We start from the raw sequence: 16,607 nt of genomic DNA on the forward strand, positions 1-16,607 counted from the left end.
GCATGGAGTCAGGGGACTCATCTTCATGAGTTCAAATCTGGCCTCAGACACTTACTAGTTCTGTGGCCCTGGGTAAGTCACTTAACCTTGTGTACCTCAGTTTCCTCATCTGTCAGATGAGCTGGAGAAGAAAATGGCAAATCACTCCAGTATCTTTGCCAGGAAAACCCCAAATGGGGTCCTAAAAGTCAGACATGACTGAAATAACTGAACAACAACAAACTTCCAACCTTAATTTCCTCACTCATCAGATGAAGGGACTAGATGACCTTTAAGGTCTCCTCCAGTTCTAAATCTTCAATTTAGTAATTACTGTTGTAGCACCATCAAGTCCACATATTGCTAAAGTATTCGTGCTTTCATATCTGTGGGCAATACTACACTAATTTGAGTGTTTCCTCTACATTTTTATACACATGCATTCAACAGCTTGGAGGCAACTAGGTGGCACAGTGGATAAAGTGCCTGGCCAGGAGTTAGGTAAAACTCTTCCTGAGTTCAGATCTGATCCAAGATACCTACTAGCTGTGTGACCCTGAGCAAGTCACTGCCTCAGTTCCTCAATTGTCAAATGAGCTAGAGAAGGATATGGCAAAACTCTCCAGAATCTTTGCTAAGGAAATCCCAAAAGGGGTCACAAAGAATTGGTCAAGAATAAAAAAAAAAAACTAAACAACTTGACAGCTCCAAGGTGAAGAAGCTCAAAGTTGGCATATAAAATCAAAGAGAGAGTGATAGACAAACATGAAGAGAAAGAAGAGACTATAGCAGGAAGGGAGAGAGGAGGGTAGTGGCAGGAAATACATAAATCAGTCAGCAATGAGCATTGATTGTTATGTACATGTGATAGGAAGACTAGACTGATTTTTTAAAACAATATTTTAAGTACTTCAAAACAATGCAAGCATCACCAGCTCTCAGGAAACTGAGATAATCTAAGTTTTCATTGTGTTTTTTAAAAGATGAAGGAGCAAGAAAATAGCATCACTATTTTTCTGTATGTAAGGAAATGGGTGGTAGATACCAAAGGTTTTTGCTAGTTAGGTTTTTACCATCCCTTTGTGGCAGGAAGGATATTTGTCTCCGAGCAGCCATTGCTGAACTCCAATCTAGTTTGCAAATCTAATGCAAACATTTGTTCTTGGAGACAGTCAATTTACTGCAACATCAAAATGTCAAATAATGTATGAGCCTAGATTAATGCACTGAAGACATTCTGAGAGTAAGGTAAAACTAGCCTCACGGAACCTGATTAAAATGACATTACAGCAGATGGAAGAAGCTGTCTTAAGTACAAAAATTTCCCCAAGGTTTAGAGTAATCAAATTAGAGTCAAACCTTCCCTAACCAGAAACCAACCAAACAGAATATTCAATTAATTAGACTCTTTCTCCTCCTGCCCTTATATTTTAGGGAGGTGCAGACCATAGGAAGGCAGAGAAGGAAGGGAATAAGTCATAAAAAGAACTTTAAGCATATGTACTAAAGTCAGTGCAGATTATGATCAGCCTTCTAAATCATCTCCCTCTAACGACTTCCATGATATGTAGTTGAATATGATGATAATTTTAGGCTCCACAAATCCCTAATTATCAAAAGAAAATTCAACTGTATTGAATATTCCCAAGGCAAAATATTAATAACAATCATACAACCCACCCCAATGAGTTTAATAATATCCAATAGCGTTTTTCAGAAAGGTTGAAACAGAAATGGTTTTCTAATTAGTTCTTAGTTAACAGGAAAATTCCATTCACTGGAATTCTCCTTCTCTAGCCCTCCTCCAGGAGCATTTCTGCTCTGTGGAAAACAGTTAAATGGTTCAGTGGATAGAGTGTTAGATCTGGAGTCAGAAAAGCCCAGGTTCAACTTTGGCCTCCGATGCTTACTAGCTGAGTGATCCTGAGTAAATAACTTTATTTCCATCTGCCTCCATTTCCTCATCTGTAAAATGGGGATATTAATAGCATATACCTCCCAGTGAGAGCATGAGGATTTATTGAGTGTTCTGCAAACCTTAAAGTACTTAATAAATTCTAACTAGCTATTCTAGTTAGCTGAGGTTTTCCTGTTCTATTTTAAGAAAAAAAAAGTTATTGGTAAAGAGATGCAATGTTCACATCCTGTTTGAAGCTATAACCACTACTATTTCATGTGATGCTGGTCCTTGTAAATTTTAACATTTATTTACCTACAAGAAATGGGGAAGATGGTAGCAAAGTTGTACAATGCCCAGGGAAGAACAGTGAGTTTGAGGAGATGGGAGGAGAGGGAAAAAAGGAAAGAGGGAAAGGGTCTGTTAGTAGTTTTCTGCTAAGGCAAGATGAAATCCAGTTTTTCACAGAATCCAATGAAGAAGGGAAATTGGTTCCTCTATCTCCCTAGCAGTTGTTGCAATAATTTTTTTTTTTTACAATCCCATCTGAGTCATCAGGAGAACTCTCTTAAAAAAAAAAACTGGAATAAATATGATTCAGTAAAAAAACAGTCCAGCAACAACCCTTGGGTCAGGGATTCTAGTAAGTGAGGGAGGAACAAAGAAATGTGTCTTATGGTAGGAACTGTTTTTATTCTAACAGGAAAGTCAATGGTAAAGAAATAGATGCGTAGCAGATATATTAAGAGGCAAGTAGATGGTGCAGTCCATATAGTGCCAGACCTGGAGTCAGGAAGACTCATCTTCCTGAATTCAAATCTGGCCTCAGACACTTACCATCTGCATGATCCTGGACAAGTCACTTAACTCTGTTTACCTCAGTTTCCTCTGCTGTAAAATGAACTGGAGAAGGAAATGGCAAACCACTGCAGTATTTTTGCCAAGAAAACCCCAAATGGGTTCACAAAGAGTCAGCTGCAACTGAATCAACTAAACAATAACAACAGATACATACATAGTAAGTCAAAGATAACCTCAGAACAGTTTTTAGCCTTTCTTTTTTTCTTTTCTTTTTCTTTTTTTGGCTTCTTAGATGATCCTTTTGCCAGTTTGGCAAAATTAGAAATCTTTTTAGATTTATTTTAGAAAAATTAGAAAAACCAAAATATTATCAGAATAAATCTTTTAAGTACATAGAATAAACTATATAGAATTATTAAATAAGCCAATTATATAGAAAAATAATTTATCATACCTTTCACCTGACATTCTAACTTGACTCCAGACCTTAAGTCTCTCTCCTAGCCAATCCGTTCTCTATACAGCCAGCATATGTCATTCCTAAAGCACAGATCAAGCTGTGTATTTCCCTTCTCAATAAAGTCCCTCTTACCTCTGAGAGCAAGTACAAACTCTTCTCTCTGCCTTTTAAAACCCTTTATAACCTGGTTTCAACCTACCTTTCCTGGTGAATTCTCAATTATTCCTCTTTATTATTTTATTATTCCTCCATTCCTGCCAAACTGGTCCTCCAACTGCTCCTTACACAGAACATTTCATCTGCCATCTTTTTCCATGGCTAGAACTGGCTCTGTCCTCATCCCTGTCTCTTAGAATCCCTCATTTCCTACAAAGCTCAGCTTGACGACCACCTCTTACCTGAGGCCTCTTACCCAACCACTTTCCCATCTGCTAACATCTCCTACACTCTCTAATCATTTACATTTCTTTTTTTTTGTACACTTCATATTTAATTCCCCATTTGCATAAATAAACTCTTGGAGGGCAAGAGGCTATTTTATTTTTGTCTGTGTGACTCCAACACCTAGCACAGGGTCTGGCATGTTTGTTTTAATCATAGTTGATTATTGGTGATCCCATTTGGGGTTTTCTTGGCAAAAATACTGGAGTGGTTTGCCATTTCCTTCTCCAGTTCATTTTACAAATGAGGAAACTAAGGCAAACTGGTTGATTGTTTTTCCCAGAGTCACATAGTTAGTAAATGTCTGAGGCCACATTTGAACTCAAGTCTTCCTGACTCCAGGCCCAATACACTTTCCACTGTGCCACCTTATTGCCCAAGAAAGAAGAAAGGACACTGCCACTTAGCTGTCCAGGAAAGGGGAAAGGAGAAGTGGGTTCAAATTTCTTCTCTATCAATAAATCACTGAGTGACCTTGAGAAAGTCACCTCAATCTCTGGGACTATTGCCTTGTCACTAGGATGACTTGGTAAATGAAATGATCTTCAAGGTTCTTTCTGACTCTAATGTATTAAAAGTCTATGACTTTTCATTTGGTCTCATTAAAGCAAATATATATATAGTTATACATGCAATCATGTATAATATATAAAAATATACACATGTCATATACACAGTATCTAAATATGTTAAATGATATATCTTAGAGGACAAAGACTAGCACCTCCACATTAGTAGCATATAAATCTTTGATCAATACCTTAAAAAAACTTATCTTCTGTCTTAGAATTAATACTAAGTATCTATTTCAAGGCAGAAGAGAGGTAAAGGCTAGGCAAGGAGGGTTAAGTGACTTGCCCAGGGTCACACAGCTAGGAAGTATATGAGGCTAGATTTGAACCCAGGACCTCCTGTCTCTATGCCTGGCTCTCTATCCACTGGACCAAGCCACTGCCCCAATCAATACTTTTTGATGATGATAATGATGAATAAATAGATACATATGATTCCTAACCATTTGATTACCATCTGTATGAATTAAATGTAAAATAATTCCAAAGTCACTAAAGTAAGAAAAATAATTAATTTTCTTCCAAACTAGCTCCTAGTCAATAAGCATTTATTAAACCTATTAGGTGACAGGCACTCTGCTAAATATAATACTAGAGATACAAAGAAAGGCAAAGATAATTCCTGATCTCAAGAAGCTTAATATATAATGGAGGAAACAACATGCAAACAATCCTGTATATTTTATACAAACAAGATACACATTTAAACAGGGAAAAATTAAAGTTTTATCCTAAAACAGGACAAATTACACATTTTGTGTAAACAGAGAGAAGACAGTAGTTTAAAGGTGGATAGGAAAAGGCTTTTTGAAGAAGGTAGGATTTTAACTACAACTTAAGGGAACCCAGAGGAATGAGGAGGGGGAGAATTCCAAGCCTGGGGGACAGTCAGTGAAAATGTCTTGAGGCAGAAGATGGATGTCTTGTATGAGAAACAGCATTGGAAGCTAGTGGATGGCAAATTATTTGGGAGGAAGTTAAGTATAAGAAGACTGAAAAGTTAAGAATAGGGTCAGGCTGTGATGAGCTTTGAATGTCAAACAAAGAATTTTTTATTTGATCCTGGAAGTAACAGGGAGCCATTGGAGCTTATTGAATGGGGAATTGGAGAAGAGGATGAGTCATGGTTAGACTTTAGTTTAGAAATATCATTTTGACAGGTGAGCAGAGGATAGACTGAAGAGGGAACATGAGGCAGGTACACTCACCAACAGACTTTTAACGCTCTAGGTGTGAGGCAAAGAGGGACTGTACCACAATGGCAGCAGTGCCAGAGGGGGAAAGGGGACTTACAGAAAAGCTATTTCAAAAGTAAAAGCAATAAAACTTGGTAAAAGAATGGATATGGGAGGAGTAGGTCAGAAAGAGTCAGAAAGCAAGGATAATACCCTAGGATGGAAGCACGAGTAACTGGGAAAATGGTGGTACCCTTGACACAAACAGGGAGTTAGGAAGAGGGGAAGATTCAGGTGACAGATAATGAGTTCAGTTTGGGGTTATGAATACTTTTACAAAATACTATGGAAGAAATCTTAGTTTTATGTTATTTGTGAATAAATTTTATGATTGATCTATATCTGTGATTTGATCAGTATATTTCCCTAAAGAAATCTTCTTCTAAATATGCAACCATTATACAAGGTATAATTTTAGCAAATAACCTAGAGCAATGAGAGAGTAAGTGACTTACTCCTAGTCACATAACCAACCTATGGCAGAAACGGGACTGAAATCTAGGTCTTCCAGACGTAGAGACTGGCTCTCTCTCTCTCATTACTAATTTTAACCCTAATCTTCTCTCTCAATGGTTACTGCTGTACTATTTCTGAAAATACAAATGAAACACCCATAAAGTTTTGTTTTTCCAATTCATCATCATAAAATGCAAAACATTCAGGATATCCTGTTGTACTGGTAATACAACACGATAAATATTTATGAAAAATAGATTGCCATAGTAAATGCTAAGGATAAACTCTCCTTAAAACAGGCTTTCCACTTCCTTGTATGATTTTCCCTTTTGAAAAATAAATACATGAAATAATGAAGTGATCACAAATTTAGAGTTGGAAGAAACCTCAGAGATTATTTAATCCAATACCTTTATTTTTAAGATAAGGGAACTGACACTTAGGATGTTTAAGTGACTTTTAGCCCATTAGACTCTGAGCTCCATGAGAAGAGGAATGGTTTTTCTGTTTGGATTTTTTGCCCTTTTATAAAATATCCTCAGCTCTTTTCACAGTGTCTGGCACAGAGTAAGTAAATAATAAATCCATGTTGTTGACTTGCTAACTTAACAAATAGCATGATAGTAATTAATAATCAAAGGTGGGATTTGAATCAGCTTCTCTGAATGCAGAGCTATTACTTTCTACTGTACCAAGCTAAGAACTTGTTGTCTTTTTTAAGGCTTTCTTCTCTGATAATTAAAAAAAAAACATATAAATGTATTAACCAACCTGTAATCATGGTATAAAGTAATAACATCTCATAACGACTGAGTAATAAAGATCCAACCTCAATGTCAGATGAGTCAAAGAAATTTAACCAAAAAATCTTAGTAATGTAGCAGTCCAGTTGTGACTAGAATTAATAAGGCTGTCAGAGATGATCATAGGATGCCCTTTCTAACTCTTAACATTTTGTTGCTGCTGTTGAATTTCTAAAAGAAAGTCCAGGACTTGGCAAAGCAATTATTATATTCCAGCCTTAGAAACTGCAGTAATTTAGATATAGCCAAACACTGCTGAAACCACTACTTTTACTCAAAGAGTATGAGGGCAGAGAGCTGCAAGTAGTTAGAAGACTGGGACTTGGATTCAAGAAGATCCATGTTCAAATCTAGCTTCTGAAACTAACCAGATGCTTAATTATAGCCAACTCACTACACCTCACCCTCAGTCAGTTCTATGATTTATCTACTGTTATAGAAAAATGTTGTTGTTCAGTCACTTTCAATTATATTTGACTTTCCGTGACCCCATTTTGGGGGATTTTCTTGGCAAAGATACTGAAATGGTTAGCCATTTTCTTCTCTAGTCCAGGAACTGATGCAAACAAGCTGAAGGGACTTGCCCAAGATCTCATAGTTAGGAAATGTCTGAAGCCGGATTTAAACTCAGGAAGATGAATATTCATTCATGATTCCAAATTTCTATCCACACCATCACCTTGCCACCCCATAGAAAAATATAGATCTCAACAATGTTGTTCTGAAAATGAGGTAGGTTTTCTGATGCTCCTAATTTCCCTCCAGTCTTATGTAAATTCCATTCTTCTGCATATATCTCTTCAACTGGAAGAATTGTTTTTCAGTTTGGAAAGTTAAAACAAGTTTCAATCTTCTTTTGATTTCTCCCAATTCTTAACATAAATGCAAAGAATTTACAGATTCCATATTAGATAAAATAAGTATAGGTTCATCTTAGAAGAGAAAGATTGTGCCATCTGATTGATTGGGTTCCTAAGCCTACCCATTTATTTTATAACCTTCTATCCCTCAGAGCTATCTAATTGTTTGAGCTACACTGGAGTTTGTAATGGGCATCCCTGCCTTGTTCTTTTTCTTCCGGAGAAGCCCAGGGATGTGTTCATTATATTTCAAAATCTGGCTGTGCACTGCCTACAGAGAACTCTGACCTAGATTGTAAAACTTTATCAGAGTTGAATGAATGTTTATATTTAAAATCTGGAGGGCAGGGGCCAAGGGAGAAGAAGATTAAATTTCACTTAATAAATGGGTCTTTATATCTAGTGATTAAATTTTATTATAGTATGAATTATAGTAAATATGTCTCTTACTGAACTAATTTATATAATTTAGATGTTTTTTATATTTTATCTAATTTATTTTATTTTTAAATTGTATTTATTTAATTAGAATATTTTTCCATGGTTCATGATCCCTACCCCCTTTGCCCTGCCCCCCTCCCAGAGTTGACAATCAATTCTACAGGTTTATATATGTATCATTGTTCAAAACCTGTTTCCATATTATTCATTTTGGCAATAGAGTGTCCTTTTAATGTCAAAACCCAAATCATATCCCCATCAAACCATGTGATCGATCATATGTTTTTCTTCCGCATTTCTGCTCCCACAGTTTTTTCTCTGGATGTGGATAGCATTCTTTCTCATAAGTTCCTCTGGATTGTCCTGGATCATTGCATTGCTGTTGGTAGAAAATTTCTGTTACATTTGATTGTGCCACAATCTATCATTCCCTGTGTATAATGTTCTCCTGGTTCTGCTCATTTCACTCTGCATCAATTTCTGGAGGTCATTCTAATTCACATTCTTTTCAGCATAATAATACTCCATCCCCATCAGATACCACAATTTGTTCAGCCATTCCCCAACTGATGGATACCCCCTCATTTTCCATTTTTTTCCACCACAAAGAGCATGGCTATAAATATTTTTGTGCAATTCTTTTTCCTTATTATCTTTTTGGAGTACAAACCCAACAGTGGTATGGCTGGATCAAAGGGAAAGCATTTTTTTTAAACCCTTTAGACATAGTTCCAAATTGCCATCCAGAATGGTTGGATCAATTCACAACTCCACCAGCATTGGGAGCAGTGTCCCAATTTTGCCACAACCCCTCCAACATTTATTATTTTCATTTGCTGCCAATTTGGCCAGTCTGGTAAGTATGAGTTGTTACCTCAGAGTTGTTTTTATTTATATTTCTCTAATCAAGAGGGATTTAGAACACTTTTTCATGTGCTTATTGATAGTTTTGATTTCATCATGTGAAAACTGTCTATTCATGTGCTTTGACCATTTGTTGATTGGGGAATAGCTTGATTTTTTTGTAAATTTGACTAAGTTCCTTATATATTTAGGAAATTAAACCTTTGTCAGAGAGTTCTGTTATACAAAATTTTTTCCTAGTTTGTTGCTTTCCTTTTCATTCTGCTTGCATTGGTTTTGTTTGTACAAAACGTTTTTAATTTGATATAATCAAAATAATTCATTTTACATTTTTTAATGTTCTCCAGCTCTTGCTTGGTCTTAACTTCCTTCCTTTCTCACAGATCGGACCTGTATACTATTCTATGTTCACCTAATTTATTTATGGTTTTACTCTATATTTAAGTCATTTACACATTTTGAATGTATCTTGGTATAGCGTGTGAGATGTTAATCTAAACCTGATTTTTCCCATATTGTTTTCCAATTTTCAAGGCATTTTTGTCAAATAGTGAATTCTTGTTCCAAAACCTGGTATCTTTGGGTTTTTCAAGCACTAGCTTGCTAAGGTCATTTACCCCCTAGTCTGGGGATTATCATATTGTTTTGATGACCACTGCTTTACAGTACAGTTTAAGATCTGGTACTGCTAGGTCTCCTTCCTTCACTTTTCTTTTCACTATTTCCCTTGATATTCTTGATCTTTTTTCCTTCCAGATGAACTTTGTTATGATTTTTTCTCTAATTTTATAAAAATGTTTCTTGGTAGTTTGATAGGTATGGCACTGAATGAGTAGATTAATTTAGGTAGGATTGACATTTTTATTATATTAGCTCATCATAACCATGAGAAATTACTGTTTTTCCAATTATTTAGATCCAGTTTTAAGTGTGTGAAAAGTGTTTTGTAGTTGTGCTCAAATAATTTCTGTTTTTATCTTGGCAGATAGATTCCTAAATATTTTATATTGTCTAGAATGATTTTAAATGAAGTTTCTCTTTATAATTCCTGATACTGAGTTTTGATGGAAACATATAGAAATGCTGATGATTTAGGTGGGTTTATTTGTATGCTGCAACTTTGCTAAAATTATTAATTACTTCCACTAGCCTTTTAGTTGATTTTCTAGGATTCTTTAAGTATACTATCATATCACCTGAAAAGAGTGATAGTTTAGTTTCCACATTGCCTACTTTAATCCTTCCATTTTTTTCTACCCTAATTGCTACCACTAGCATTTCTAGTACAATATTAAATAATAGAGGTGAAAATGGGCATCCTTGCTTCACTCCTGATTTTATTGGGAAGGCTTCTAAGTTGTCCCCATTACAGATGATACTTGCTGATGGCTTTAAATATATACTGATTTTTATTTTGAGGAAGGGCTCTTCTATTCCTATGTTTTCTCATGTTTTTAATAGGAATGGTTTTTTTATTTTGTTAAAGGCTTTTTCTGCATCTATTGTGATAATCCTATGATTTCTGTTGATTTGATTATTGATACAGTCAACTATGTGGATGATTTTCCTAATATTAAACTATCCTTGCATTCCTGGTATAAATCCCACCTGGTCATAGTGAATATCTTGTGATTTATTGCTGTAGTCTTTTTGCTAGTATTTAATTTAAGATTTTTGCATTTATGCTCATCAAGGAGATTGGTCTATAGTTTTCTTTTTCTGTTTGTGGTCTGCCTGGCTTTGGAATCAGTATAATATTTGTGTCATAAAGGGAATTTGGCAAGACTCATTTGTTTATTTTGTCAAATAGTTTGTATAATATTGGGATTAGTTGTTCTTTAAATGTTTGACAGAATTCACTTGTGAATCCATCTGGCCCTGGGGATTTTTTCTTTGGAAGTTCCTTGATGGTTTGTTCAATTTATTTTTCTGAGATGGGATTATTTAAGTATTTTATTTCCTCTTTTGTTAATCTAGGCAACTTATATTTTTGTAAATATTCACCCATTTCTCCTAGATTGTCATATTTATTGCCATGTAATTAGGCAAAATAGTTCTTAATTACTTTAATTTTCTCTTCATTAGAGGTAAGGTTGCCCTTTTCATCGTTGATACTATTAATTTGATTCTCTTTCTTTTTTAAATTAAATTAATCAGTACTTTATCCATTTTATTTGTTTTTTCAAAGTACCAGCTTCTAATCTTATTTATTAGTTCAATAGTTCTTTTACTTTCAATTTTATTAATTTCTCCTTTAATTTTTAGGATTTTGAATTTAGTTTTTGTCTGGAGATTTATGATTTGTTCTTTTTCTAATTTTTTAAGTGGCATGTCCAATTCATTGATCTTCACCCTCTCTTTTTTGTTGATATAGGCATTCAGAGATAAACATTTTTCTCTGAGTACTGCTTTAGCAGTACCTGATAGATTTTGATATGTTGATTCCTTATTGTCATTCTCTTAAATGAAGTCTGTAATTGTTTCCATGATTTGTTTTTTGACCCACCAGTTTTGAAGAATTAGATTATTTAGTTTCCAATTAATTTTAAATTTGCCTTTCCTTGGATATTTATCAATTATAATTTTTATCACAATATGATCTAGAAAAGTTACATTTATTATTTCTGCTTTTCTGCATTTGTTTGCACTATTTATATGCCCTAGAACATGGTTGATCTTTGTATATGTATGATGTAATGCTGAGAAGATATTTTCCTTTTTTTCTCTGTTCAATTTTCTCCAAATATTTATTAACTCTAACTTTTCTAACATTGCATTCACTTTCCTTACTTATTTCTTATTTATTTCTTGGTTCTGATCTGAACCAAGATCTGAAAGGGAAAGGTTGATATCCCCCACTAGTATGATTGTGCTATCTATTTCCTCCTTAAACTCTTTTAATTTCTCCTTTAGAAATCTACATGCTATACCATTTGGTGCATAAAAGTTTAGTAATATTACTTCACTGTTTATAGTACCCTTTAGCAAAATGTAATTTCCTTCATTATCTCTTAATCAGATCAATTTCTACTTTAGCTTTGACTGAGATCATGATTGTTACTCCTGCTTTTTTTTTTACTTTAGATGATACATAATAAATTCTGCTTCAGCCTTTTACCTTGAATATGTGTGTGTCACCCTGCCTCAAATGTGTTTCTTGTAGAAAACATAGAGTTCTATTCTGGTTATTAATCGATTCTACTATCCACTTCCATTTTACGGGTGAGTTCATGCCATTCACATTCAGCAGTATGATTACTAGCTGTGTATTGCCCTCCATCATATTATCCCCTTTAGATCCAGCTCTATTCCCTTTCACTCTGTTAATCCTCACCACTATTTTGCTTTTTGTCACCCCCTATCAGTTCCCCCTCCCTTCAATTTACCCCCACTTCCTTTATTCCCTTTCTACTTCTCTGTAGGGTGATAGAATTTTATACCCCACTGAGTATACTTGTTTTCCTTCTCTGAGCCAGTTAAGATAAGAGTACAGTTTAAGCATTGCCCATCACCACCCTTATTCTCCCTTTTCTGTAATGATTTTTCACACCTCTTTGTTATTTAATTTACCTCATTCTATCTCTCTCTTCCCTTATCTCTCAGTGCAAACCTCTCTTTCACCCATTGATTTTTTTACATATCATTGATATGTATAAATATAAATATATATAAATATCATATATATATAGTTTCATATCATCACACTTACATACATATCATTATAATCAGCTTATTTCCCCATCCTTTTTCTGAGTAAATTCCTTCTATCTTCTTTGTTACAGCATTACAGATATCCTTTTTCTATTTAGACATATAGGCATTTTGACCTTAATGAATTCCTTAAATTTTCTCTTTCTTATTTACGTTTTTGGACTTCTCTTGTGTCTCGTGTTTGGCCTTCAAATTTTTTGTTTAGGTCTGGATTATTCCTCAGGAATGCTTGGAAATTTTCTATCTTATTCAATGTCCATTATTTGCCCTGAAAGAATATACTGTTTTGCTAGATGGGTGACTCTGGGTTGTAAACCCAAATCTTTTACCTTCCTGAATATCATTTTCCATGACTCTTGAACCTTTACTGTAGAAGCCACTAGGTCCTGTGTGAACCTGATTGTAGCCCCATGGCATTTGAATTATTTCTTTCTGGCTGTTTGAAGGATTTTCTTCTTAGCTTGGTGGCTCTTGAATTTAGCTATTAAATTCCTGGAAGTTATCATTTGAGAATTTCTTTCTAGAGGTGATCTGTGAATTCTTTCAATTTCAATTTCATTTTCTTATTTAAGGATCTCTGGGAAGTTATCTTTAATGATTTCTTGTAATATGATGTCCAAGGTTTTTTTCTTGATGATGGCTATCAGGTAATTCAATAATTCTTCTCAATTTATATCTCCTAGATCTATTTTCTAGGTCAGTGTTTTTTAAATAAGATATTTCATGTTTTTCTCTGTTTTTTTTTTCATTCCTCTATGCTTTATTGTTTCTTGATGTCTCATGAAATTATTAGTTTCTAGATGGTTAATTCTGATTTTTAAGGTCTGATTTTCATCTGTCAGTTTTTGATTCTCCTTTTTTTAATTGGCCCATTTCTTCTTACATCACTTTCATTTCTCTTTCCCACTTTTCCTCTTCCTCTCTTAATTGGTTTTTTAAGTCTTTTTTGAGCTCTTCCAGAATCTGTATCTAATCCATATTTTTCTTTTGGACTTTGTGTATTTCCTTTATTTCAACTGTCCCCTTCTGTGTCTGTACCTTGCTCTTTGTCTCCATAAAATTTATTTTTTTGTTTTTTAAACCCTTACCTTCAATCTTAGAATCAATACTGTGTATTGGTTCTAAGGCAGAAGAGTGGTGAGGGGGTTAAGTGACTTGCCCAGAGTCATGCGCTAGGAAGTGTCTAAGGCCAGTTTTAACCCAGGATCTGCCATCTCTTGGCCTGGCTCTCAATCCACTGAGCCACCCAGATGCCTCCCCAATAAAAATTCTTTAGAGTTAGGTGGGGTTTGTTGTTGTTGTTGTTGTTGTTTGCTCATTTTTCCCTATCTAATTATAGGTAGGCTCTTTTTTCTGGGAAGATTGGGTACCCTCTTAAACTTCAGTCCTTCCTTGATGCTATTTTTAGCTTATTTTCTGGGTTGTTAACAGTTTCAGTTCTTGCAGGATGATATGATGATCTGAGAGCTCGGTGTTCTGAGAGCCCCCTCCCCCAGCTGATTTGATTTCAGATGCTAATGGCTTAAAGACTTGCCTTAGGTTTGGGTATAAGCTTTTGATCTCACTCTGAACTTGATCAGGTCAGGGTCTGATCAAATTCTAGTTCCAAGCTTAAGCTCAGATTTTTGGTCTCACTGTGTACTTGGTCCAATCAGGCACACCCTTGATTGCCATGTCCTAGAGCTCTGCCCTTAGTTTGGGGCAAAAAGATAGGGGGGAGGGGCCCTGTGAACTATGTCCTCACCCCAAAGTGTGAACTGTGTCCTCATCCCAAGCCCAGACTGGGATTCCTGGCTTTGCTCTGGGTCCACAAGGATCAGCCCACTTCAGCCTAGATTGCCCTGGGCTAGGATTCCAGACTTCTACACAGGTTTGAAATTTCAAGGTGTGTGGTTTGGCTTGTACCACTATTTGCCCCAGCAGGATCTCAGGATCTGAAAGTTGATTTGGACTTAGATTTCAAACCTGTGACAGCAGATGTGGGGTGTAGGGGAGTCATGGTTTGCTCTTTGCTTGCTCTTCCCTCCTTGCTACAGCCTCTTGCTGGCTCTGCTTTCCTCTCACTCCAGTGCCCCAGATGTTCTCTGCCTACCTTTTGAGTTTTTCTTTTCTTAAAAGTTGTTTTACTCTGTCTCTTTGTTGGTTCTTTCACTTTTGTATTCATTTTGTGGCAACATTTTAATCTTAGTCAGACAGGATTCTCATGGTGACACAGAGCAGCTCTGGTTCACTCCACCATCTTGGCTCCACCCCTGGAACTGCCTAATTTATTCCATTTTATTTTTTTTATTTTATATATTTAGATATAAATTTATATCATTTCTATAATACAGGAATATGTATGTGTTTGTTTAGTTGTTTGACAGTGGCATCCAAGTCTTCCTAACCCCATTTGGGGGTTTTGTGGAAAATATCCTTGGATGGTTTGCCATTTCCTTCCCCAGCCCATTTTACAGAGGAGGAAGCTGAGGCAAACATGTGACTTGCCCAGTGTCACATATCTAATCAGTATTTGAGGCCAGATTTGAATTTAGGAAGAGCCTAACCTGACCTGATCAAGTTCAGAATGAGATCAAAAGCTTTGGCTTACCATGACACAAGACCTGTGATGTCATTGGTCCTCTTTTAAAAACAAAGGGCAAATAACAATATTTTAAAGCCATTTGAGCTTGTACCCACTGAGTCCATCATTTTATTGGTACTTATCCCATCCTTTATCTCTTCTTGTCACACCCACCACAACATTTTCTCACTCATCTCATAGTCTTGAGGAATCCTGTCCAATGTAGAACACTTGAAATCCTTATATTATATAATTATATAATTCTTTTTTTTTTCAAAAAGATCAGAGAATACTCAGTCATGACAAAATTGGGCAGAAGTTCTACCTCAGCATTAAAGACCCAATGTCAAGGGGCCAGAAGGATGCCCCCAGAATTATAGCGAATTCTCCAGAAAAAAAAGTAAATCTATAAGCAAGGGGTGAGGAAGGTGAACAGAATGAAAATATTGAACTCTGTATATGGGCAACTAGGTGGTACAAAAGATAGAATGCTGGGTCTGGAGTCAGGAAGACTCAACTTCCTGAGTTCAAATCTGACCTCAGATTCTTATTAACTGTGGGACCCTGGACAAATCACTTAAACCTCTTTAAATAAAGAGTTTCTTCATCTGTAAAATAAACTGGAGGAAGAAAGGCAAGCCATTCTAGGAGCTCTGTCAAGATCCCCAAAAGAGTAACTCATGAAGAGTAAGACACAGAAAGCTATCTGGTTTCATTTGACTATAGATTACGCAATTTCTAAAAAGACTGGAAAAGTCAAAAGAGACCAGTTAACCAAGGGTTTAAAATAGAAATAAAATGGATTCTAAATATAATCAATTTCACAGAACCCAAAGTCCTGGTTCCAGTCTTTGGTGGCTCTTTTCATATTCACACAGTCTCCCCTGTATATACATGCACAGATATCTCTGTCCAGCTCAGTGCCAGGTCCAGCTTTGTTATTTTACACTGTAGTGTGGTCTCTTATTGCTTTTTCAGTTCTGTGGCCATGTAAAAAAACTCAGTGATCCCAGAATTCCCAGCCATGTGATTCTCTTCTCCCCTGGAACTACATGATTCCATTTCTAGGAACTCCTACTCTTTAACTGCTTTTTTGCCACAACTGCTATCTCCAGGATTGAAGAGGTCTCCTGGTGGTTTACTGTTGTGACAAGCGTTGGTACCTTCTCAGGGCACTCAAGACCAGTCTCTGGTCTTTATCCATAATCATCTCTAACAGACTTCTCCATTACTTTTCATAGGTCAAGAGTGTGGCTCGGGTCTACAATCAATAGTCATGGCCCAATCAATCACCTTCAATATAATGTCAATGGGTCAAGAAGTTCTTAGCCCAAGAGTACTCCCATCAGGAAGGTGTCATCAATCATCTCAGTTTGCTACCAAGAAGGCTGTCTACACCTTCTACAGAGAGATAGATAGATGTCTTTAAGGCAAGAACAAAGGCTTCACCCTTTTATTTTATGAAAGTAACCAAGTTATTCCTTGTCATTCTCTCTACCCTTAGAAATTAATCAAAAAGAAAAA

At 35.8% G+C, this 16,607-nt stretch overlaps 1 protein-coding gene and 1 long non-coding RNA gene across 6 annotated transcripts in view; one reads left to right on the forward strand and one right to left on the reverse strand.

Moving 5' to 3' along the window:
- LOC103098941 (uncharacterized) overlaps window positions 1-16,553 on the forward strand; it is a 45,468-nt gene extending 28,915 nt beyond the window's left edge. The window contains exon 4 of the long non-coding RNA XR_457173.3: window positions 16,325-16,553. This is a non-coding gene — a long non-coding RNA (uncharacterized LOC103098941). The remainder of the gene's footprint in view (window positions 1-16,324) is intronic.
- Window positions 1-16,607, reverse strand: part of AKAP6 (A-kinase anchoring protein 6) — a 616,970-nt gene that overhangs the window by 457,716 nt on the left and 142,647 nt on the right. The gene's annotated exons all lie outside the window — the stretch shown is intronic.

The sequence above is a fragment of the Monodelphis domestica genome, chromosome 1, assembly GCF_027887165.1.
Source record: "Monodelphis domestica isolate mMonDom1 chromosome 1, mMonDom1.pri, whole genome shotgun sequence".
NCBI lineage: Eukaryota > Metazoa > Chordata > Mammalia > Didelphimorphia > Didelphidae > Monodelphis > Monodelphis domestica.